General features: G+C 40.4%; 1 protein-coding gene across 4 annotated transcripts in view; it reads right to left on the bottom strand.

Annotated features, from left to right (window-relative positions):
* LOC124788334 (zinc finger protein OZF-like) overlaps nt 1-27308 on the bottom strand; it is a 64087-nt gene that overhangs the window by 33627 nt on the left and 3152 nt on the right. Inside the window, exon 2 of one of the 4 annotated variants that reach the window (XM_047255587.1) lies at nt 3588-3803. The exons of the other annotated variants lie outside the window; for them this stretch is intronic. The gene's annotated coding sequence lies outside the window, so the exon portion shown is untranslated. The remainder of the gene's footprint in view (nt 1-3587; nt 3804-27308) is intronic. 4 annotated transcript variants of the gene reach the window in all.

Raw genomic sequence — 27308 nt, 5'->3', positions numbered from 1 at the left:
AAGAAAATAAGAATGTATATAATGTGTTGCATATTAACAGATGAACTATAAATCATTCTGTTATTATACATAAACACTACTGCACAATGATCAATTTTTGCTTAACTCATTTCATCTTTCCACAATGAAATTTTCACTCTGCAGCAGAGTGTGCACCGATATGAAATTTCCTGAAGCATTAAAACTGTGTGCTGGACCAAGACTTGAACTTGAGACCTTTGCCTTTCACAGGCAAGCGCTCTACCAACTGAGCTACCCAAGCACGACTCGCAATCTGTCCTCACAGTTTCAGTTCTTCCAGTACCTCGGCTCCTACCTTCTGAATTCACAGAGGCTCTTCTGCAAACCTAGCAGAACTAGCCCTCCTGAAAGAAAGGATACTGCAGAAACATGGCCTAGCCACAACTGGGAGGATGTTTCCAGGATGAAATTTTCACTCTGCAGCAGAGTGTGCACTGATATGAAACTTCTTGATGGATTAAAACTGTGTGCCAGACCTGGACTCGAACTCAGGTCCTTTGCCTTTTGCGGCTTGGAAGGTAGGAAACAAGGTACTGGCAGAATTGAAGCTGTGAGGACAGGTCATGAGACGTGATTGGGTAGCTTAAATGGTAGAGCACTTGCCCACAAAAGGCAAAGGTCCTGTGTTCAAGTCACGGTCTGGCACACAGTTTTAATCTGCCAGGAAGTTTCATTTCATCTTTCTTATAAGACTACTGATACTACAAAAATATGAAATACAACTTGAATGATAGTAGAACTGCCTTGTAAAACAGAACAACTAAAATATTATTCTATTTGTTACAATATTCCATTAAAGAGATACAAACAAAAGTGTAGTAATGTAGTGAATGAAGCAAAAGGAGGAAAATAGAAAGCATTTGAAACTGATGACCAGCTTATGTAGCTGAGGTAACTATGTTAGTGCAGTGGTGTTTGATTCGAGATTGGTGGTCCTAGCTTACCACCAATATAAGGGTGGGAAAGAGAGGAGCATATGTAGCACAAAGTACCTCACCACTAGACTAGGATCCTCCAAATACTTGGGTTAAATCCCATACCTCTCATAGCATATATACACTGTGTCCCAAAAAACTCCAACTTTAGGAACAAGTTCCTTACAACAAAATAAGAAGAGAGCATCTAGTAAACAACGGCTCTAAAGCACGTACTTTAAGAGACATGGGCACTTCTTTATCTTCAATACTATGAAACAAATCTCGTTTACTGGAAGCTCTTTGCTTTTCATATTTTGGGTGAAGGTAGTATAGATTTAAAAAAAATAGTACACATGATCTTTAAAATGCATACCTTACAAGCTATGAGCACTTTGTCGGTATAAGAGATGTACTTTACACTAGTGAAGGCGATCAAGTGCCCATAGCCCTTAAGGTATGCAGTTAAGGTTCCATGTTTCCTAGACATTTTTTACTTATGTGCAGCCCCACTGCAGAAGATCATTGGCAGTAAGCCTTGTCTATATGAAGATGGTATCTGTTTTTTCGGACATATCTGAAAAAACAGATATCACCTTTATAGAGATAAGGCTTACCGGCCAATGATCTTCTTCAGTGTGGATGCACTCAGATTGCCCGAACTCTTACGGGAATCAGTAGATTGACTGCCGCGAGTAATGAGTATGGTGGACAGGGGCACTAGAAATGTAGTGAGTGGACAGAAAGTTGGAAAGTGTGGGTCTCATGGGGAGCATGCCAGAGATAAGTCCCTGCAGCCACACTGTCCTCTGTGTCCTCGGTGGCTCAGTCGGGTAGAGCGTTTGCCATTTAAGCAGGAGGTCCTGGGTTTGAGTCCCGGTCGGGGGGCACATTTTTCGACTGCCCCCGTTGATATTTATCAATGCATGTAAGCAGCTAAAGGTCTGATTTCATTGTAATTTCATTCTTCAGGAGCTGCAAGATCACCAATGGTATCTGTATAGACACCAGCTTCATATACAATAGAGATTCCCTCCCATATATGAACTGTTCTACTAGGTACATACCTATTCAGTGTGGGGTCAACTATTCTTTTAAACTTGAGTCAAAAGTTCCTCTCCATGCTCCTGACCTGTGCTGAAAGTTTCGAGTTCCTCACTGAGATATGATACTACTGATGTCTTATCAAGTTTACTGATCACATATATCTTTCTGCTTGTTTTAGTTGTTCTACCATCTGAGCTACCCAAGCACGACTCACTCCCGTCCTCACAGCTTCAGTTCTGCCAGTATCTCGTCTCCTATCTTCCTAACTTCACAGAAGCTCTCCTGCGAACCTTGCAGAACTAGCACTCCTGGAAGAAAGGATATAGTGGAGACAGGGCTTAGCCACAGCCTGGGGGATTCTTTCTTCCAGGAGTGCTAGTTCTGCAAGGTTCGCAGGAGAGCTTCTGTGAAGTTTGGAAGATAGGAGACGAGATACTGGCAGAACTGAAGATGTGAGGATAGGGAGTGAGTCGTGCTTGGGTAACTCAGATGGTAGAGCACTTGCCCGTGAAAGGCAAAGGTCCCGAGTTTGAGTCTCGGTCCGGCACACAGTTTTAATCTGCCAGGAAATTTCATATCAGCGCACACTCCGCTGCAGAGTGAAAATCTCATTCTGGAAACATCCCCCAGGCTGTGGCTAAGCCATGTCTCCGCTATATCCTTTCTTCCAGGAGTGCTAGTTCTGCAAGGTTTGCAGGAGAGCTTCTGTGAAGTTTGGAAGGTAGGATACGAGATATTGGCAGAATTGAAGCTGTGAGGACAGGTCGTGAGTCGTGCTTGGGTAGCTCAGATGGTAGAGCACTTGCCTGCGAAAGGCAAAGGTCCCTAGTTCGAGTCTCGGTCCGGCACACAGTTTTAATCTGCCAGGAAGTTTAGTAATTATTGTTGCCACAACCTCATCATGGTCACTGATACCAATGTCGATATGGACATCCTCAAAGACATTAGGTCTAGTTGTTGCCATTAAATTCAATATATTTCATTCATGAGTGGGGTTCCTAACTATTAGTTCAACACAGTTTTTAAGAAGGCATTTTACAAATTTTCACAAGATGTCTTATCACGGACACCACTAACAAAACTGTAATGTTTCCAATCAACTGTTGGATGAGTAAAGTCTCCACCAATGATTACATTATGACTGGAGAACTTATGTACAAGTGAACTGAGGTTTCCTCTCAAGTTTTTAGTTACATCAGAAAATAAGTAAGGTATGCGATAAAAGGATCTAATCATCATTTTGTGCCACCCGTGATACTGAGTCTGGCCCACACAATCTCACATGCAGCTTCAATTTCTACCTTAGTGGATCTGAGTTTCTCGTCTACTGCAAGAAATACACCACCTCCATTTCCCATTTGCCTATCCTTTCAATAAACATTAAATTTACCCCAAAAATCTCACTGCTATCAATTTCAGATTTCAACCACCTTTATGTACCAAATATTACATGAGCCTCACTGTTTTTCACAAGCACTTGAAACTCTGGCACTTTGTTGCGAATGCTTCAGCAGTTTACCATTAGGATTTTAATACTCTCAGCTATAGGAGGCATTTCTTTCGATCTAACAATGATATTTCTGGGTTTCCTAGAGCTATCGTTACCTGGATTGGATGGAGAGTCGTCTAATCTAAAAAACCACTGTATGCAGGCCACACACAGTCAGCTACCTTAGTAGCAGCCTCTGATGTGTAGATCATTTAGTCATACTTGATTGTTACTATACTTTACAGTCATTGCTTATAGAGCCTGCTTCTCATCAGATTATGCAACTGGTAGCACATTACCCAAATTTGGATGGGATCAGGGTTCGAGTCCAACTGTAGCACAAAATTTTAACTTGTCACATATAATATGTTAATAATCACACCTGGTACTCAACAGAAGAATTTGTGACACTTTGATATTATAAGTGTCTGTTGGAGTGTTAATTAAAATAACTAATGCAGATTAAGACCAATACATAGTAGGCACGCAGCCTTATTTTTTCACTGTGAAAGTGTATTATATTGGCAAATTAACTGACAAGTTCCACAGCACAGTGACAGAGCACAATTACAGTTCATGGAAAAGGCAAATAACCAACTTACTACCTCTGGCCTATATTTCAAAAGTCCATAAGCGTATAGTGATGTAACAGTAGACAAAAATCCAGTTTCAACTCTCATTTTGGCACATAGTTTTGATCAAACATAATGATTCAGTGCAATATGCACTGCAAATATTTCATTTTTCCAAAGGTTGTACAGAATGTGCACATTGGCAGCAGACAAGTGACAAAAACTGATGTGATGTAGCAAATACCTCCAGTCTTCAACAGCGCTATGAAACTGTGATCAAACTACAGAAGTATGCAACACAACAATGAGGGCAATAGAATTAGTTTCAATAAAACAATCATTACAATATGTTAGGAAAAGGAAGAATTAAGGTAGCACACCACTAATGTAAGAAGTTTAAAGCCCTAGGAAGGTATTCTGATGAGGAAAAAGGATGGAAATACAAGAGCAAGAACAGGTAGTCTGTGTACATAAGATTGTGAGCAGGATGACAACCAACAAGAAAATGGCCCACAATGAGTGATTAGTTAAAGTTGCCAAAGATGAAAGGTGTAAAAATCAGATATGGAAACTGCAGTATTTGGGTAGTGAACCAACCATACCAGTCTCCCAGCCATGCAAATGCTACATTGTTTTCAGTTACCTACTTTTTGAAGATTCTAGACAGTCTGAGAATATGAGTACAGTGGTCTAATTCTTCTTCAAGTTTGCAGTAAAAATGGGGGCAATGTGCTCTGGTGTCCACAAGTGCAACCACAGTGTAGATTCACTTGCTTTTATACTTGTAACACAGGATAAAGAGACGGAAATTGCACTGTGCTGGAAGTCTTAGCCAGTATGTTTTGAAAGAAGTTTACTGTAAACATAAAAAGCCATTATACCATTACAACCAGTTAAAATAACAACAGGGTAGACTCACTGGCCAGCAGATACTTCCGAGAGAAGAAATTCCTAGTGCTGCGAACATTTAACACTTAAAATGAAAAATATTAATCCTATCAAAATTCTTATGCTAAATGTTCCTTCTTCATGGAGGAAAGAAGGACAGTTGGAGAAGACTGAAAAGGGAGAGGTCACTTAAAACTCATTCTGACCCCCCCACAAACTACATTACTCCATTTTTTGTGCAAATTTAACTAATTTTATAATTTTGTACATAGGTTTAGCAAAAACTGAGCATAGCTGAAAAATGTTACTTGAATGTACTACATTGCTATAAAATATTTCACACAACAAATTAATCAACGTACTAAATAAATTACAAGTTGAATAGACTTTCTAAAAAATATTTAAAGGAAGGCCAGATTTACATGTTATTGTTTATGGCAACTACTGTACAACATCTATGATGTGTAATAAACGTAAGATTTTTATTGTTCCTCCTAAACTTTTAATAACGCACATATTACAAATGAGCTGTGCCTAAGTTGTCACATCTTTACTTGTGTTGGGGGATTGGCACATCCTCGTGGTGTGTGGGCTGGCCAAAGACAAGTGCGCCACTCTGGGGGGGGGGGGGGGGGGGGGGGGGGGAGGGGGGGCAGGAGGAGACATGCAAAGAGTCAGCTGAAATCTGATAGTCTGGCCAATTGATATACTAAAGCTAATAGTTTAAAGCTCTGATACTGACAACCGAGAAGTGCAGTTGAACATGCAGTGGAAACAGTATGCGTGAAGGTTTTGGTGAACATTATGTCTGTTTCTCATCTTGTTAGATGATCTGTGTATTCTAATTGATGCAAGGGCCACTGCATGTAACTTGTGTTATGAGGTAGGTTGTCATTAATTAGGTGCATCAGTGTTTGTTGTAAATGCCTTCAGACAGTAGGTTTAATGCCTGTATGACCTTGTATTATGCTAGTTTGAAGGGGTCAGTGCATGCGTGCACACAAGGACTTGGATGTAAGCCTTTGTTAGTAGTGAAGCTGAGAGAGTTCACCTGATCTTCTATTGGTCCTTTTGTGAAATTGTTTGCTACTGTGCTGCAAGGGGCTGTTGAGAACTGTGCCTACAAGCCGAAATCTAGCACTGCCAATTCCCTTTAAGATTTTATTATCTGATGAATGTTGTAACTGTTAATATAGCTTATGTTTTAGATTGTTGGTTAATTCAGTAATAAATACTGGAAAATAGCAGACAGTGGTTTCATTATACACTCCTGGAAATGGAAAAAAGAACACATTGACACCGGTGTGTCAGACCCACCATACTTGCTCCGGACACTGCGAGAGGGCTGTACAAGCAATGATCACACGCACGGCACAGCGGACACACCAGGAACCGCGGTGTTGGCCATAGAATGGCGCTAGCTGCGCAGCATTTGTGCACCGCCGCCGTCAGTGTCAGCCAGTTTGCCGTGGCATACGGAGCTCCATCGCAGTCTTTAACACTGGTAGCATGCCACGACAGCATGGACGTGAACCGTATGTGCAGTTGACGGACTTTGAGCGAGGGCGTATAGTGGGCATGCGGGAGGCCGGGTGGACGTACCGCCGAATTGCTCAACACGTGGGGCGTGAGGTCTCCACAGTACATCGATGTTGTCGCCAGTGGTCGGCGGAAGGTGCACGTGCCCGTCGACCTGGGATCGGACCGCAGCGACGCACGGATGCATGCCAAGACCGTAGGATCCTACGCAGTGCCGTAGGGGACCGCACCGCCACTTCCCAGCAAATTAGGGACACTGTTGCTCCTGGGGTATCGGTGAGGACCATTCGCAACCATCTCCATGAAGCTGGGCTACGGTCCTGCACACCGTTAGGCCGTCTTCCGCTCACGCCCCAACATCGTGCAGCCCGCCTCCAGTGGTGTCGCGACAGGCGTGAATGGAGGGACGAATGGAGACGTGTCGTCTTCAGCGATGAGAGTCGCTTCTGCCTTGGTGCCAATGATGGTCGTATGCGTGTTTGGCGCCGTGCAGGTGAGCGCCACAATCAGCACTGCATACGACCGAGGCACACAGGGCCAACACCCGGCATCATGGTGTGGGGAGCGATCTCCTACACTGGCCGTACACCACTGGTGATCGTCGAGGGGACACTGAATAGTGCACGGTACATCCAAACCGTCATCGAACCCATCGTTCTACCATTCCTAGACCGGCAAGGGAACTTGCTGTTCCAACAGGACAATGCACGTCCGCATGTATCCCGTGCCACCCAACGTGCTCTAGAAGGTGTAAGTCAACTACCCTGGCCAGCAAGATCTCCGGATCTGTCCCACATTGAGCATGTTTGGGACTGGATGAAGCGTCGTCTCACGCGGTCTGCACGTCCAGCACGACCGCTGGTCCAACTGAGGCGCCAGGTGGAAATGGCATGGCAAGCCGTTCCACGGGACTACATCCAGCATCTCTACGATCGTCTCCATGGGAGAATAGCAGCCTGCATTGCTGCGAAAGGTGGATACACACTGTACTAGTGCCGACACTGTGCATGCTCTGTTGCCTGTGTCTATGTGCCTGTGGTTCTGTCAGTGTGATCATGTGATGTATCTGACCCCAGGAATGTGTCAATAAAGTTTCCCCTTCCTGGGACAATGAATTCACGGTGTTCTTATTTCAATTTCCAGGAGTGTAGAAAGAACGAAGGGAACAACGGAAATGTGAGAGAAAGAGCGGGACGCACTGGCAATGGACAATGAAGGAATAGTGCTAAGAAAAGAGAGGAGCAGACAGTGCCGAGAGGAGGGGGAGGGAGGAAGAGAAAAAGAGAAAGTTAGAGTGGGTGAGAGTCCATGATAATGAGAGGCAAAGTATATGACAAAATGAGGAAGAGAGAGTTAGTGACAGTGAGAGCAGGCACCAGCAGTAAGAAGAAAGGAAGGAATGAGATACCAGCAGTAAGAGAGAGCAAGAGGGAGAACGTGACAATGAGAGGTAACTGTTGTAGTAGGACCGAATGAAGGGCACTGTGGCTGTGACACAGGAGACGACGACAGAGAGACACAAAGAGATTATGACAATTCGCATGGTGCTTACTGAAATGTTCCAAAATTAAGTGTTATTTAAAGACTCACCTCAGTCCCGTGGCTGGCTATAGTATTAGACCACAGGCTAGAGTGGAAGGAGGGGGAGGGGGGGGGGGGGAGAGTGAACTATTTAACATGCACAGGGGCAGTGACTGTCATGATTTGTAGTGCGGCATAATAGAGATGTCCCATCATTAGATGAATAGTCTAGTAAGCAAAAGCAAATCAGCAGTGTTAAAGCTAGTGAAACTGCACAGTTAGAAATTATAGAGAGGGGATTTAGTGAGTCGGAAGTAGAAAACAGATGGCTGATGCAACACGAACAGACACATAGTATGTTCAGTTCTTAGAGGTAATACCACAATTACAAGGTGGCATAAAAGGAATGTGTATATCCAAATAACTACCAATCAATAACTGATGATGGTCAAATTAGGGAGGATATAAAATGCAGACTGGCAATGGCAAGAAAAGCATTTCTGAAGAGGAGAAATTTGTTAACATTGAGTATAGATTTAAGTGTCAGGAAGTCTTTTCTGAAAGTATTTGTATGGGGTGTAGCCTTGTATGGGAGTGAAACACTGGCAATAAACAGTTTAGACAAGAAGAGAATAGAAGCATTTGAAATGTAGTGCTACAGAAGAATGATGAAGATTGGATGGGTAGATCACATAACCAATGAGGAGGTACTAAGTAGAATCAGAACGAAGAGAAATTTGTGGTACAACCTAACTAGAAGAAGGGATCGGTTAATAGGACACTTTCTGAGGCATCAAGGGATCACCAGTTTTGTACTGGAGGGCATGTGGGGGGTAAACATCGTAGAGTGAGACCAAGAGATGAATGTAGTAAGCAGATTCAGAAAGATGTAGGTTGCATTAGTTATTTGGAGATGAAGAGGCTTGCACAGGATAGAGTAGCATGAAGAGCTGCAGCAAACCAATCTTTGGACTGAAGAACAGAACAACAACAACAACAACATATCCATATACAATGTGCCACATGTAGGTGCAAGCACTGTAAAAAGTTCGTTAGCAGAATGGATGATAATGGTGATAGAGCAAAAGCAGAGCATCAGTGAATTATGAGCAGGACTTTGTAGAGAAGGAACAGAGGGCATTGCAAGAACTGATATGCAAAAGATACAGTAGGGAACAAGGAACAACAGAAGATATTAGGAATGATGTAGACAGAATTTGAAAAAGCAAGAGTATTGTTTTTACCACATATGGAAGTAGATATTGCACAGCATCTATCAGATGGATTTATCATTGCTAACAGGCAGAGAGCAGTATTTGATACTAAGCTTATTAACTTTCAAATAATTGAATAGAACCATATATCATATGCCAGTGATACAATATTTTGATGGAAGGTGGGAAAAGCAACACACACAGCAGCATAGTCAGGAACAGTTAAAATGCTTTACACAGGTAGGAATGGCCATATTAGCTGTGATTGTGCACATAGAGTAGGGTAATAGTACAGGACAAACCAAACAGGATCATGGAAACAGTGTTGGCATTATGGGAAAGGAGGTCATTTTATTGGTAAGAGTGCAAGGCTAACCACAACCAGGAAAAAGAAGACTGACAGTGGGGGCATGGAGGTAGTAATAAAAAATAAGGCAACCCCACGAACAGGAATTTGGGGGATAACAAATAGGGACACAAGTAGGTTACCATTCATTTGGATTTCAGTCAATGAAGAATCAATATGTGCACTGTTGAATTCACAGAGTGATGCCACGATCATTGATGAACAGTGGTGTAGGGACAGCCAAGTACATTGCAACTGGAAATATATTAGCCAAGGAGAAATACGCGCCCACCAATACAACAATGATAGGAATAATAGGACAGATTACTGCTAAGATTAGAATTGGCCAATACACACAAAAATATCCAGTTAAGATAGTGCAAGGCTTGGCTGTCCCATGTATATTGGGATCTGACTTCATTGATTACATAAGATTGAAATCAGATTGGCCAGGAAAAAATGGATAATGTCATACAAGTCTGTGCTCATAATAGGAAACAGAACATGAAAATGGTAACAATTAAGTAGCACAGATTGATGACTCCACAAGGGATAATATTGATCCTTTAAACCACTTGAGGACGGAAGACAAAGAGAGGCTTAGACAGATTTGCCAACGGTTTGTGGATGTGTTGACTGCTGAATTAAGGATTACATTGTTGGTTGAGTACACTACAAGGGTAACAGATGATATTCCAGTGGACAAGCTACCATATCAGTTCATGTCACCAGGAATGAAGATCCTAAAAGAACTGGTTGATATGTTGAACAAAAACATGATACACCATCAAAATCCCTGTATGCTCTACCTATTTTCATAGTGCTGAAATATCATGGTGAGCACAGGCCTGTAGTTAATTACAGGGAGTTGAGTAAGAAGGTAATTATACAATCAGTTACCTTGCCTGACCTGCAGTCTAGTTTTGAGTGGTTCAAGGGACCCAAGAACTTTCTCACTCTCAATCCGAACAGTGTGTAATGGGTAAAAGTGCAGATATTTCTATTGGTGACTGAGGATGGTGTACTGAACAATGTTACAACAATATTTACATCATTTGCAGACTAATAATTATAGCTATTAAAAGTTACATGTTTTTAGGTAGGGTATTACCTCCAAACTCATGTGGCAAGAAAGCCACCAGTGCCGCTTATTTTCCCCATGAGAAGCAGGTCAGATGTTGAAGTGTGGACACAAAACAGTTAGTCTACACTGACATGCATAGTCCACTTAGTGGAGCAGTTACAACCATGCAGACTATATCAGATCGTAAATTGTGTGACGTGTTTGTGGGAAGATTGTTTGACACAGAGAGAAAACAAACAACACAATGGCGTGTGTATATATTAAGGTACAATGTATAAAAAAATCTGCAGTTACACCTGTTACACACCGTATAATCAGATATCCCTGCCAGAAAAATTGAAACCTATAACAATGTTTACCACCAACTGGAACATTTACAAGTTCAACGGATTTGCACTCAGCTTGTACACCAGGACTGCCGTGCTTACACAACTGATGCGTCAGATATTTTTAGATATTAAGTTTTGTATGACTACAATTATTTGGACGAGCTCATAACATGGCGAGAATATGGATGAATATTGTAACCATCTCTATAAAGTGTTTATGAGTCTCAGAAAGGTGGGACGCCCTCTTATCTCTGGAAAGATAAATATAGCTTGTTTGACCATACAGTCTTTTGGCCATGAGGTAGCACTGAAAGGAGTGACTACTAAGCCTAGCAAACTGCTGTCTAAAGTTGAATTACCTCCTTCGAATAATTTTAAAGCAGTAGCTCAAGTCATAGGAATGGCTAATTATTTTCGTAGGTTCAGTTCAGGATTTTCTCAAAAAAGCAGTCCTTCTCAGTGATTGACATAAAAAGAACAAAAGTTTAAAAGGAGGAGAGGTGCAACAAGAGGCCTTTAGTGCCCTAAAACAAGTGCACAGTATTGCCCCTGTGTTAGCATTACCCAATTTTGATACACAATTTATACTACAGACATATGGCTCAATGCAGGGGGTGGGAGGAAATTTTGATACATGAGGTGGAGGGAGGAAGGCAACCAATAGCTTTTGTTTCAAGAGCACTTAGTGACCTGGAAAAGAAATATTCAGTATATGAAGTCTAATCATTAGCTGTTCTGTCTGGCTAAGAAAGGATCAAAGTACATCTGGAACTCTGGAACATACTCATTTATGGTTAGGGGAAAAAAAACAGGTGTTGAGTCTTGGGAAGACCAAAAAAGATAAGGGTGCATAGCTAGATGGGCAGTGCAGATACTGGCATTTCAGTTTGATGTGGTTAACATTGAGGAGCATTATTGCTGATACGTTCAGTAGAATGTTTGAAGCCAACTGGGGGAAACAGATAAACTACCTACCACAACTATTAACATAATTCTTGTTGACATGCCGCCTTGTTATTTAAAGGTATCAATGATTACCAGAATAATGATAAGGAGCTCTGCGACATCAGGGAGAAACTTCAATAAGGAGTGAATGTTAGGTCGTATTTGATGAAGCAGAGTGTGGTGTGTTGTATTGAAATGTACAACAAGAACACTAAATAGTTGTGCCGTAAGATCTGGTACTGTGCCTTTTTAATATTACCATGAATATCCAATAGGTGTACACCTGGAATTATTTGAAACTAGGAATAAAATATGTGAGAAGTTTATATGGCATTAGATGGACGCCGACATTCACAACAGAATTACGTGTGTAAGAAGTGCTGAAAGCAAACCAGCACAGAATACAGAGGTCGGGCTATTAGCATCTAACCTGACTGAAAGGATATTTGACAGGCTTTATGTCAATTTCGTGGGATAGTTACCAAGTTCTAGGGAAGGGAACTGCTATATTCTCATGTGTGTAGATGAATTTTCACATTTCATGTGGTTCTTCCCTACAAGGACTGCCACATCCAGTTCTACTATTTCCTCTCTTAAAAACATAGCAGGAATATGCAGGCCAACCAAACATAGTAATGGACAATGCCACCTGTTTCACATTTTCATACTGACTTTGATATCCGTCATAATACAACCCACACATATGATCCCAATCCATCTTATGACGAAGGAGTGAATTGGAATTTGTGCTCTGCTTTAATAAGCTACATAGCAGGGATCAACGGGTGACAGATTAATCACAATCCTAGCTAAAGTTGGCCTTTAATACAATAAAACATAAGAGTCACTGAGCCAACCGCCCCCCCCCCCCCCCCCAACCCCTCACACACACACACACACAAAGTTGTTCCTCAGTTTTAAAGTTTTAAGATTACAACCCCACTGAGTAATTTGTGGTTCATAGATGACCTGTTGCTGGAGAGGACAACCACTCGGTAAATCATTACACAGTGGAGGTGAGCCAGAAATAATATAAGAAAACCCCATCAGATGGAAAAGCAGAGAGACAACAATTCGGCAGTCATACCCCGACCAGATTGGTGATTGTGTATATCCTGGGAGTAACTACTAAGGCAACTGATAACACTGTGAAGAAATTGTTACCAAGGAAGACTGAATCTTGGGAAATCATAAGAATTTTGATATCTATCATCCTGTTATTGTTCGACCAAAGGAGAAAGAAAACAATTAGAGCTCATCTCTACCATGTGAAGCCAGTGTCTACAGCCATAAATAGTTAACAATGGGGCAGTCACACCTTGCAGATGTGGGCCCCGACCTCCGTGTGTGTGTGTGTGTGTGTGTGTGTGTGTGTGTGTGTGTGTGTGTGTGAGGGGGGCAGGAGGGGGGGAGTATGTGCTGTAAGTTGCCACATCTTTGCTTGTGTCAGGGTACGGGCACATTGTTGCGCGGTGCAGGATGACCAAACATGAGCATCATCTGATGGCAGTGGCAGGAGGAAGTGGACATGGAGTCAATTGAAACGACCTGTCAGAAAAACATATGACCAGCAGCAGTGAATGGTACAACATGTATGACATGATACAAGGTTGTTAAAAGAGTACTGTAAGGAACTGGTTGACAGTGTGTGATGGTAGCATTTTATATAGCTGAAATCTGATGATGGTTTGGCTGACAGATATACTGATGCTAATGTTTTATAGCTCTGATACTGCACAACTGAGGAGTGCAGCTGGACGTGCAGTGGAAACTGTATGTGTGAGGGTATTAGTAAACATAACTGCTGCTTATCGTAGTTCGCTGGGCCCTGTTAGCCAATCTGTGTATTCTAGTCAATGAAAGACCGCCGCATATAATTTGTCTTGAGCACCAGGTTACCATATTAATGCGTGTCAGTGTTTGTTGTAATAAATGTCTTCAAACAGTAGATTTAATTTCTGTATGTTCTTGAATTATATTACTTTGTAGAGGTCAGCATGTGCTACAGCTGTGGTGACTGGGGGCAGCACTGCTGGCCTGCTTTATGTGTGAACACAAGCATTTGGATGTAGATAAGCTCACACCAAGCCTTTATTTGCAGTGAAGCCGAGTGATCTCACCATTCTTTTGTCAAACTGTTCATTACTGAGATGCAAGTGGCTACTGAGAATTGTGCCTAGAAGCTGAAATCTAGTACGCTACTTCCCTTTAAGATTTTTTTATTTGATTAATGTTGTAACTGTTAGTGTAGTTTAGCTTTTAGATTGTTGGTTAATTAATTGGTATCTGGTTTAGTGGCAGGAATTCAGCTTTCAACAGTTTAATGCTAACACTTAATGGGGAACACATTAAGTTCACAGTTTTAAGATAAGGGTGCTAAAGGGGAAAAAGCCAACACTACGAACAAAGGGAATTGTTATTAAATACTTGTGTGGTCAGATTTTAATATAGTTTCCCTTTCAGATGACCTTATTGTGATACCATTTGCATTACTTGTATCACCCTGGTTCTGTAGGCTTCCCTGGACTGTTACACTGTTTACAACTAAGGCATCCATTCATGTTCATTGCACTGTGGCTGTGGACCCAACTAACTTGAGAAGATTATTAGATTGATTCAAGTTATGTCTTCTGTACTTAAACACAAACAGCAGCAGTAATGATTTGATTCTTGGTTCAAAGGAATGTTTAATTTTTACCACATTCTGAATTTTTATTTAATTGCTCGGGTAGTTATTAATAGAGCTATACTTTTAATTTTAATTCCCTTGCATTTATTATGTTGCTGAGGTCAAGTTTAACAGCTGAGTCGTATTCTGTTGACAAGATACGTGGCTAAATCTGAAAATGTGTTTTCACTTGTACTTGACTTTAAGTAGATTTTTCTATCATCTGAACATATGTTCACAATTTGCTGCAGACACTGGCATTGTCTTAAATATCCTCTAAGCTATTTCAATGTTAAAATATCGTCTCTTAACCCACACACTGAAAATAAACTACAAAATATGAAAAAGGGAAGCTGTGCCAATGCTATTCATCTGTTCTATCACCTGGATCTTGGAAGCAGTTCAGCTGTATCAAAAACCCTAGCATATTTGACACCAAAATAAGTTGGATATTCATAACTTACAGTTAAGGCATTTCTGACAAGTAAATAAAAGTCTGATGAAATAGTGTGATATATATTTTCCATTTCACTAATTATTCTATTAGATAAACTGGTATGCAAAACTTAAGGATGAAAGTAATTTTCACGTGATGTGTCACTGCCAAGTAACGTAGCTTGATGAGCCATACATAGAAAGGACATTTGCAAAATAGTACAGAAGATAACTGAAATAAATACACAATGAGACTAACAGAAATTACATTTTTATTCAAAGACAAAAATTACACTGAAGTCACCACGATTTATGATGGGACATGATTCTTAATAGTGTGTGTGATCACCATGGGCAGCAATGCATGCTCTGCAACTTTCTCCCATGCTGGCCACAAAGTTGGTAAGGAGTTCTTGTGGTAGGCAATTTCATTCCTCCACAATTGCTGGACGGTCATTGGTGCAGGTGGACATGCTGCAATATGTCTCCTCAACACATCCCACACCTGCTCGATTGTTTTAAGTTGAGGAGAACAGGCAGGTCAGTGCATTCACTTAGTATCCTCTCCTTCCAAGAGCTCCTCCACCTTCGCTGTTCAAAAGATGAACATGGAGAAGAAGTACTGTGCTCAAAAATTTGGAGGTCAGTATGCCCATGTAACATAGTATCCCCTACAGCACAACACCTTGACAATCACAATGATCATGTCCAACAGTGTTCCTGGGCTCATTATGTGATCCCGCCTCTCGCCCTATGAGGCCACGTTCAGCATTGTCCAACATAATTCTTTTGGTGGCCCAAGTATTGTGGTGTGGTGAGGCACTATATTGCAAGAGTGTACTGACCTCCAAATCATCAGACATGGTATGCTCTCTGTTCAATGTTACTATGGCACTGTGCACCCTCCCCATGTGCAATTTTTTCAGGGGTGTATGCAGCCCTGACTTCATTTTTGTGGAGGACAATGCATCGAATTAAATATGTGGAGAAGCTCTTGAAACGTGAGGATACGAGGGTGGTTTGAAAAGTTCTTGGACTCACCACGAGAGGTCAGTGCTAGCGCAATGAGTTATTCACGTGATATTCATTGGACTGTTGACTGTAAACACGTGCCACGTCAGTGTTCCTGGAAGAGAGTTGTGGCGGTGATGTAGCTCTGTTGTTGTTCCCGCATAGTGATATGCGAAGACGGAAAAAATTGAGATTCCAGCAGTGATTAAGTACTTCATAAAGAAAGGTATGAAAGCAAAGGACATTCGTGCTGATTTCCAGAATACACTGGGGGACTCTGCTCCTTCATATTCAACTGTTGCCAACTGGACAAATGAATTTAAATTTGGCCGGGAGAGCTTAGATGATGATCCACACAGTGGTCAGCCAAGATGTGCCACTACTCCAGAAATCAATGCAAAAGTGCACAAAATGGTCATGGAGGATCATCAATTGAAAGTGCGTGAAATTGATCACGCTTGCCAGATTTTATCTGAAAGGGTATATCACATTTTAAGTGAAGAATTAGAAATGAAGAAACTATTTGCAAGACGGGTGCTGCGACTCTTGACACTGGATCAAAAATGCATGAGAATGGACATATCAGAACAATGTTTGGCCTGTTTTAGGAGAAACGAACAAGATTTTTGTGCCGGTTTGTAACCACAGATTAATCTTGGGTGCACTACTAGACCCTAGAGGCAAAGCAGTGAAAAAATATGCTGATTCTCCGCACCAAAGAAAGCAAAGACAATTCCTTCGGCAGGAAAGGTCATGGCATCAGTCTTCTGGGATGTGAAGGGGATTCTGTTTGTAGATTATCTCCCCACTGGATAAACAATTACTGGAAAATACTATGCCAACGTCCTGGACAATTTGCAACAAAAGATATGCAAAAAAAAGGGCCAATTTTAGCAAGGAAGAAAGTCATTTTCCATCAAGACAATGAGTGCCCGCACACGTGGCGTCGCCATGGCAAAATTACACGAACTAAGGAATGAATTGTTGCCATACCCACCTTATTCATCTGATATGGCTCTGTTGGACTTCCATCTCTTTGCAAAACTGAAAATTTTTCTTGGAGGACGAACACTCACTTCAGACGAAGAATTGATAGCCGGAGTTGACAACTATTTTGCAGGCCTGGAGAAAACTCATTTTCGAGATGGGATCAGGCACTGGAATGTCGTTGGACCAAGTGATTTAATATACAAGGAGATTACATTGAAATATTAAAGAAAGTTTAGGGATTTAAGAACTTTTTTTGTATTCCATTCCAAGAACTTTTCAAACCACCCTCACATTTGGTGTGTGGTCTAGCTTGCTGGTTCCTTGGACTTAAATCACATTAAGCATATTTGGGATGCTTTGGGGAGATGTATTGCAGTATTTCCATTTGTACCAACAACCACCCAGCAGTTGTCCACTGCACTGGTGGAGGAATGGAACGTGCTACCACATGAACTCCTTACCAACTTTGTTGGCAGCATGGGAGCACACTGCAGAGCATACTTCACCATCCATGGCGATCACATACCCTACAAAGAACCGTTTCCTGCCTTTTATAAAGGGCAGGGGACCATACATTGTGGTGATATCAGTGTATTAGATTTAAAGAGCCATTGTATAGAGCAACAAATTGAAGTATGTGGTGTTGAGATTACAGGAAATGACTTCACAGCTGTAGTGTTAGCACTGTATAGATCTCCCTCAGGGAATTTGAATGTATTTCTTAAGCACTTAGATTCTTTATTATCCATACTGTACTCAAAGTCCAAGAACTTAATAATTACTGGTGACTTTAATGTTGATTTCCTAAATGAGAGCAATAGTAAAGCTGATTTAGTACATTTAATGGAGTCTTATAATCTGATGGCAATAGTAGATTTCCCAACTAGGATTACTGTTAACAGTAAAAGTCTGATAGATAATATATTTATAGATAAGTCTAAATGCAGTGAGATCACTGTACATCCAATCCTTGGCCTTTCTGATCATGGTGGTCAATTGCTTAGGCTCAATTACATCAGTGTATGCAACAGTTCCGAGCATTCTTGGAAATCTTTTAGGATAATAAATGAACAGGGCCTTAAAAAATTCAATGATAGCCTAAAAGAGATAGACTGGAGCCGAGTTTATAGGGAAACTGATGTAAACAAAAAGTACAATTCATTTTTAAGTGAATTCATGTCTGTATTTGAGTCCATCTTTCCCAAAAAAGTAGTTAGAAATAGTCATATAGGCAATGCCAAGAAGTCTTGGATCACTACAGGGATAATAACATCGTGCAGAACAAAGAGGATGTTATACAGTTCTCTCAGGACTTGTAATGATCCAAAGAAACAACAACACTACAAACTTTACTGTAGCATTCTCAAGAAGGTTATAAATAAATCTAAAAGTATGTGCATAAAATCAGAAATTGAAAGCTCAGAAAATAAAATTAAAACTATATGGAATGTAATAAAGAGGGAAACTGGCAGGACAACAGGGAGCATGTCTCAGGTAGAGATTAAAACAGGGGACAGTATCGTAAAGAAACCTGAGTTGGTTGCAGAAATATTTAATAACCACTTTTTGAGAGCAGCAGAGAAGACAGGCTGTAATGGTTCTATGGAAGAATCATTGTCCCTCCTACAGAAAGCTATTAGCAACAGAATCCCACAGTTATCCTTATCTCCAGTTACTGTAAGCGAAGTCATAAGAGTAATTAGATCATTAAAAAATAAAAATTCTGCTGGTGTGGACAATATTTCTAGTAAAATACTGAAACACTGTTATAAATTTGTTAGTCCCGTCTTATGCAACATATACAATGCATCCCTACAAGATGGGATTGTCCCTGACAGACTTAAGTTGGCTGTAGTGATTCCTCTCTTTAAAAAAGGGGATAAAAGCATTGTTACAAACTATCGCCCAATATCCCTATTAACTACCTTCTCGAAAATTCTAGAAAAACTCATGCACAGGAGGATTGTAGACCATCTCAACTTCCACAGTATCTTAAGCAAAAATCAGTTTGGGTTTCGTGCCGGTCTTTGTACTGAACAAGCAATATTCTCTTTCAGCAACCAAGTTTTGGAAGCCATTAACAAAAAAATGTCTCCAGTGGGTATTTTTTGTGATCTTACGATAGCCTTTGACTGTGTAAACCACCAAATTCTTTGGAAAAAGGCAGAATACTATGGTTTAGGTGGTACTGTTGGCTTGTGGCTACAATCATATCTACATGATCGGAAGCAGACTGTAATGCTAAATGGCTCTTCTGGAGAACCTGCCTCGTCTGAATGGGGCACGATAACGTGTGGTGTGCCTCAAGGCTCCGTTTTGGGCCCACTGCTTTTCCTCATCTTTATTAATGATCTTCCTCTTTGTTCTGAGACAAACAGCAAATTTACCCTGTTTGCCGATGATACCACAATTCTAATTGACCATTTGATTGATCATGATCTTGAAAAAACTACAAATACTGTTTTTAATGACATCTTAAATTGGTTCTCCTCAAATGGTCTCTCGCTCAATGCAGATAAAACTCATTATATGAGGTTCCATACATCACAAAGTAATCCCGATGAAATTAACATAAAATGTAGAGATCAACCAATACAGAAAGTTGAAGACACAAAATTCCTGGGAGCTTACATAGACAGTAAATGTAATTGGTCAGTTCACATTCTTCATCTATGCAAAAAACTTAGCTCGGCAACATTTGCGTTACGGGTAATTTCTTCAGTGGCTGAAGTTGACACTATTAAGGTTGCCTACTTTGGCTACTTCCACTCATTGATGTCATATGCTATCATATTTTGGGGGAACCAACCACTTGCAAAAAAAATTTTCATCATCCAAAAAAAAGCAATCAGAATAATGTGTGGGGTCCATCAAAGACACTCTTGCAGGCACTTGTTTCGGAAGATAGGTATCCTAACAACTGCCTCACAGTATATTTTTTCCTTGCTGACCTTTGTGTGCAAAAATTATTCCATCTACCAAGACAACAGTAAATTCCATGGTTATAACACCAGAAACAAAAACAATCTACATTTAGAAATGAAACGTCTCACTCTGGTACAAAAAGGAGTTTACTACTCCAGCATTAAGCTGTTCAATGCTCTACCACTACATATCAAATGTGTTCATACAGAACTGCCAAAATTTAAACAAGTTCTCAAAGATTACCTGACAGAGAAATCTTATTATACTGTGGATGAATACCTGAAAGAAAATGTATACCATCACTAAACTTATTGTGTCTAGAAGTAGTTCAATTGATTTTATTGTGCATTTGGGCATTAGCGCACTTTTTGTAACAACATGTATTTACTCTTGTAGGCCTAATATCTGATTTAACTTTGTGCTCTTATCTTTAATCTTTATTTGAAACTCCTTTTTCTGTCAAATGGTAGTTATGTTATCTAGCTGACATTGTATCTGTTACTGTATTTATAGTATGTCCTACTTAAACTATGTACAATTTGCCATTGAATTGCCCTTGTATTTATTGTAAGTTTAAAATTGAAACCTGTACAATTTGACACGTTCCATATCCTTGTGATTGACTCACTAACTGGATCTACGGAACAAGAAATAAATAAATAAATAAATAAATAATTATTGTCTTAGAATAAAAGTGCCATTTCTGTTCAGCTCATTGTGTATGTCTTTCAATGGCCTTCTGTACTATTCTGTAGCAGCGTTTTCTACGTATGGTTCAAGCTTCATCAAGTCTATGTTACTTAGCAGTGACACATCATGCGAACGTTACTTTGGTCCTTAAGTTTTGCACACCAGTGTACTATGAAGAACTCTAGTTATACCATAGCAGATCAAAAGTCTCCCTCCATTCCTCAGATGGCAGATATTGGAAGCCTTTAGGCAAATAGCAATTTTTTTCTGCACCCCTTGCCAACCTCTGAGATGTTACAATACCACAGTGAAGTAACAGCAAGAAGTCAACTGTGGACCATGAGCAAAATGTACAGGTGGTGGTGTGTGATCCATGTGTATTGTCACCTTATAAATCACATTATTTCATGGACATAGTGATACTGTGACAAGAGAGTGTGCTTAGAGTTGTGAACTAAGGGAAAGCTGCCTCCTCATTAGCAGAAGTTACGGACACAAGAGGCAGGACAACCCACATCTATATCTCGGTTACTTCTTAAACCATTTTTTTTCCTACACAGTTTTTGAATCCCCTTTGTGCCTACACCCTTGTAAGTGGCCTCTCACACCACTCTTCCAGTAAAGTCCTGTGATGCAAAATGCAACTATCTTCAGTGGCTCTCAGAATGCTGCTAAATAAGATGCAAGTTCCATTTGTGAAATCACAATTGATTAAATATCACACAAGATATAAAAAAAAGTTGCACTGCTGATGATATAGCAAAATATTAGTCCTGGAAATGGAAGATTAGAGGTTTAATGTCCCATTGGTGACAAGGTCATTAAAGATGGAGCACAAGAACAGACAAGAAAAGTAGCAAATTCCTTGGCATACTACCACTTGTCAAAAACATTGTTTCAGCATATTGAAGTGTTTATGCAATATTAGGCTATTCACATTATGTGGAACTACCTGTACATTTTCTGAGCTTTTTGGTCTCCTAATTATTGAAGAAAGGATAAATAATTGGACTGACTTTTGGGAGCACACATATACAAAGCATCATCCAATCAGCCTGATTTATAATTGCTGCCTCTTCCCTAAAACAGTTTAAGTAACAGCAGTATGTTTCTATGGTTCTGACATTTAGCTCCTCTAAAAGCACCAACCTCCTATTGTCCCCATTGATACTTCTAGTTCAGAACTAGTATACAGACCCTATTTACAATCTGGATTTGCTGGGAATAGAAAAGTTGCAGAACTCTGCTGGTCTTAGAACTTATATGAGGGTTTCATTAACCAGATAAAACTGTGATAAACAATCACTGTCTTATTGAGAACGGCTTGGCTACTAGTGTGAAAGTACTTCTGCTGGGGAAGTCATTTCGGTAACTGAGATTCTGAATAAAACTTAGAAGTTATCTTTATTTTCTGAGAAGCTTATTCTCCTCCTCATCCTCCGACCCTACATATCCACCTTGGGAAATATAAGTTGGACAAGCAAGTCTCCCTGTCATTTTGGTCAACAGGTTGAATTCCTTTTAGCACGAGCACACGTCACTCAATCCAGTGCAAAACCCATACTCAGACACAACATGGCATTGGATACCAATTAGTGTAAACTGTCCATTACTGTGCACTCAGTTAAAGTATTGAGAACCAATATGGGTTAACAGTGGCCAACTTGCCTGAGAATATAAACTAAGAGTAGACTGGAGAAATCAGTGGATTTCAATTCATGGTCAAAAGAAGAAATGTAAAACACATCTGACCATTCAAGCCCCAGGAGTGAATCTGAAAAGAAAAATGTGGAACTCCCTCAGCTGTGTCAGAACTGACCAGGAAATGACCAAAGCAACACTACATAAATGGCAATGACCGACGATGACCAATGTGGCTGTGGAACTATGAAAGAAACATTGGACCTCATTTAGCAAGACTGCACAAAAAGAAAATTCATGAGTACCTGGAAACACCTTACAGACACGACACTTACAGCAATCAACTGGTTCCTGTTTCATATTATCTTATCTTGCATCAGTTTGTACTTGTAAAATACGAGGGTTGGAACTTTAATAGTGGCAACTATTTATTTACAGCTTGTACAAAATAGATAGGTGTTTCAAAGTTTTACTGACCATCAGAGTAGTCACCAGCACTGAGTATAGCCCATTGCCAGTGATGTGAAGTCGTAGGATACTCTTAGCAGTGCCAGTTGTGTTGACAGAGTGGTGTGGTCTATTGCCTGACAAATCTGTAGCAGTTCTGAAGTGAATGCCGTGAAGTGTTTCCTTCAGTTTATAAATCGAGTTGAATTCACATGGGCTTAAGTCAGGGGAATGCAGTAGATGGTATAGCATTTAGCTGCCCCATCAGTCACACAAATCAATAACAGCTTGTAAAATATGTGCTTGGGCATTGTCATGCAACATGATGGTCAGGTTCTGCACAAAGTGTCATCACTTCTGTCTCTATACTGTTCATTTTTGGAACATAACCGACAACCAGCTTAGAGACAGAAGTAATGACACTTTCTGCAGGACCTGACCATCAATTGGCAGGACAATGCTCAAGCACGTGCAGTGCAAGCTGTTACTGATTTGTTTGACTGATGGGGCTGCTAAGTGCTATACAATCTACTGCACTCCCCTGACTTAAGCCCTTGGGAGTTCAACTCGAAGATACCAAACGTAACTGTCACCATGAATGATCACACACTGCTGGTATAGCTCTTTTACAAGAAAATTGACTGTGTGCCAGTAGACCTGCATAAGTTCCATATACTGAATGTATGAAAAACGGCATTGGTCTGATGTCTGCTATGGATGTAGAGAAAATGATTTGCTTAAGGATCTATAGAAAATGATAACAAAATTCCAAAAGATCTGACACCTGTAGAAGCTTTGGCCACATCATTACATTGCATAAAATTCTGCAAAACATCCTGCATTGCTATCCATACAAAATTAATCATGTTCAGATGCTGCTTCCTGCTAGCAAGACAAACATTCCCTCTGGAATTTCTTGCTCACATAAAAGTTGACAAAGAATGACCACAGAATATTCTGTAGAAAGACAAAGCCTATTTCCATCTCCAAGAACATGTCAAAATGCAGAATAAGAACAATGGAAAATCAATATGCACATCAATGGGTACCACATCATTCTGCAAAGGTGACCGTGGTGTAAGTTTGCCTCAAATACCTTAACCAACTTTATACTTACGAACAACTACTTTACCTTTTTGAGGGGCAGACATTCAAAAGATCAGGGGCATGGCCACGAGAACCAGGATGGCTTCTTCCTCTGCCACCCTTTTCACGGACCACTTGGAGGGGACTTTCCTGGGAATCATTAGCCTTGAACCCTGTTTTGGTTTAAATACACTGACAACTTCTTTGCCATAAGGATTCCTGGTGAGAATGACCTGTTAAAATTTTTGGGATCTCTCAATAAACTCTTCTCAACTAAATTTCACATGGTCCTTTCCTGAATCCCAAACCACTTTCCTTGAGATTGAGCTCATCCACACTAAGGGTCAGCTACACACTTCTGTTGACAAAACAGTACTTACATTTCGGTAGTTGCCATCCTTTTCATCCCGAATTTTTCCTCCCACACAGCCTTGGAATTCAAGGCAAACATGTCTCTTCAGGATCAGACTCTTTACAGCAATACACCACTATTCACACCTCAACCTTCACTGGACGTTGCTAACCCACCAGCCTAAATCCACTACCATCTGGGTCATCACGTACAATACTCACTGATCCCTTTAAACAAACAGCTCTGGAGTACACCTCCTGTCAGTCAATACTATCCTGATCTTGAATGTATCAATCAGCTACTTTGACAAGGCTGGACTCCCTAACATCTTGTCCTGAAACGAGGTCCATTCTGTCTCACAACACTTAGAATACCTTTTCGCTGACCCCCCCCCCCTCCTCCTCCTCCTCAATATCCTAGTCACGCCCTATGCTTCTTCTGCTCTCCATTTTCCTACTCTATGGCTCCTGCACCATTGCCCGCTCCCACTGTGCCCTATGTTCCCTCCTACCACCATCTATTACGGCCCTGTAACTGACAAAACAATCTATCAACGGGGGACCCAACTGTAAAAAGGTGTGTTCTGTGTACGAACTGTTACTTAAACACTGTTTGGACTTCTACATTGGTATGACTAGCACCAAGTTATCAGTCAGCAAGAACGGGCACAGACATAGCATGTATACTGATAACACAAAATGTCCTGTTGCAGAGCATGCTCTATAGCACGACAGGCATGACCTCGGTGCCTCTTTCACCACACATACTAAGCATCTGTACCATCTGGTTCACCCGTAACCCCCCCCCCCCCCCGATACCAGTTTCTCAGAACTATGCAGGTGGGAACGGGAGTTACAACATATCCTTAGTTCTCACCACCCATATGGCCTTAATTTACATTAATTTTCTTGGTCTCAGCATTTATTGTAATTAACTATTTCTTTCTTCACACTCTTTTCATTTTCTCTATCTTTCATTTTCTGAACTCTCCATTCCCCCACCTGCTCACCTCATGTCTATCGCATATAATGTACTTGGCTTTCCGCTCCTATTAATTTTTGCACAATGTTTTGTCAGTAATCTCTGTCGTGCTTATTACCCTATCTTCCACAATTGACCTCTCAGGTTTTCAAATCTCATCCAGTGCAATCCCTAACAATCAGTCTTTCCTTCTCATCCTGTCCAGTAAGTCTCTCCTGAGCAGGAGTTCTGGGCAACTTTTTCAAGACTCGCCACACTTCCTAAAGCTCGCCAGTATTTTTCCTTCATCCCTCTTCTGTCCCTTTCAACCATTCTGCCACAAGAAGTCACCTGACTGTAAAAGCTCGCACATATCCTCAACTCTTCATGTGTTGCATATCTCTTAATACAGAGTGTATCATAATTAACTACGTAAACACATACAGGTGACAGTACACGATACTAGAAGCACAAAAGTCTCAGTAAACACAGGGTCAAATATGCATACCTTAAGAGCTATGAGCAATTTTTCATCTATGATACTTTTATTTATTTATTTATTTGCCTGTAGACAACTGTTGTGTTGTATAGGCATTGTCAGATGGTTATACAAATGATTATACATAAGGTCAGTAGTTTCATAGTTTTACAGATTGTGGACAAATGATTACACAAATGTTAACATATGGTATATGATTATACAAAAGGTCAGTATGGTTGTATGACAAAAATTACAGTTTCTTTGATCACAATCACATTTATAATAATAGAGAATCATATTTTTTCATTATGTAGGAATTCACTTATGCTATAGAATGCTTTCTCTTTCAACCGTGTCTCCACCACCATTTTAAATCTATTCTCATGCAATTCCCTCATTCCACGTGATGTATTGTTGTAAAATGTTTTGCCAGCATGTAAAAAATTATTTTGGATTTAACTCAAATGTGTCCAAGGACTGTCTAATAAGTTCCTATTTCTGGTTTCATATGAGTGCACATCTGACCTGCTTTCATACATGTGGGCATTCTCTGTGGCATGCATAAGTGCTTTAAGTATGTACAGACTGGGAACTGTAAGAATTTTGTGCTCAATGAAGCACTGTCAGCAAGAAGTTAAATTGCTCACATCAAAAATACATCTAATGGCTTTCTTCTGCCAGAGGAAAACATCTTTTGCCCCAGCAGAGTTTCCCCAAAGAAGTATTCCATAATGCAGATGAGTATGAAAATAGGCATGGTATGCCATAAGTATGCACTCCTTACTGACACAATCCTTCAGTTTCCAGAGGAGATATAGAACTCTTGCCAACTTACTGCGCAGATTTTCTGTATGGGTATTCCAGCACAATTTGGTAACAAGATAAATGCCTAGCAATTTTACTGAATGTCTGAGTTCATTAGGTCCATTATTAATATCTCTAAGGGAAAAAGAGGATGTGTTCAGTTTTATTTTTTATTTAATGACAGCCTATTTTCATGGAACCAGTGAACTGCCTTTTCCATCATGGATTTGTTCATTTGTTTGACAACATTCACATCATTATGTGACATGATAAAAGTGTGTCGTCCGCATACATTACAGATTTATATGGTAATGTGTTGGGCAGGTCATTCACATACACAATGAATAAGAAAGGTCCCAGTACAGATCCTTGTGGGACTCCATATTTTACCTTGAGAAGGCCAGATTTGTTATTTGAATTTATATAGATCATTTGGTTCCTGTTTGTCAAATATGATTTCAGCAGTAATAGTTCTGTTTCAGTTATTCCATATTTGTCTAGTTTCTTAATTAAAATGCTATGTGAGACAGTGTCAAATGCCTTGGTTAAATCAACTAAAGTTGTATATTGATAAGACAACTTCCTGAACTGCTTTTATTGTTGATAGCCCAGTTCAGAATCCATACTGAGCCTTATTGAGAAGGTTGTGACACTCCAAAAAGTCGTTTAATTGGTCTTTCATTAATTTTTCAATAATTGTAGATAATATTGGTACTATTGCTATGTGTCTGTGGTTTTTGTGTGAATTTCTGTCTTTCTTTTTGTATGTGGACAATACAATTGTCAGTTTAAGGCAGCCTGGAAATGTTCCCTCTGTAAACATCCTATTGATTAAGTAAGACAATGGAATGCATATAGTGTCTATTATTTTCTTTATGGTAAAATTAGAAAAACCATGGATGTCCCCAG

The sequence above is a fragment of the Schistocerca piceifrons genome, chromosome 3, assembly GCF_021461385.2.
Source record: "Schistocerca piceifrons isolate TAMUIC-IGC-003096 chromosome 3, iqSchPice1.1, whole genome shotgun sequence".
NCBI classification, from domain to species: Eukaryota; Metazoa; Arthropoda; class Insecta; order Orthoptera; family Acrididae; genus Schistocerca; species Schistocerca piceifrons.
Note: the sequence above shows the minus strand (reverse complement) of the source record. Positions and strands in the feature narration are given on the sequence as shown.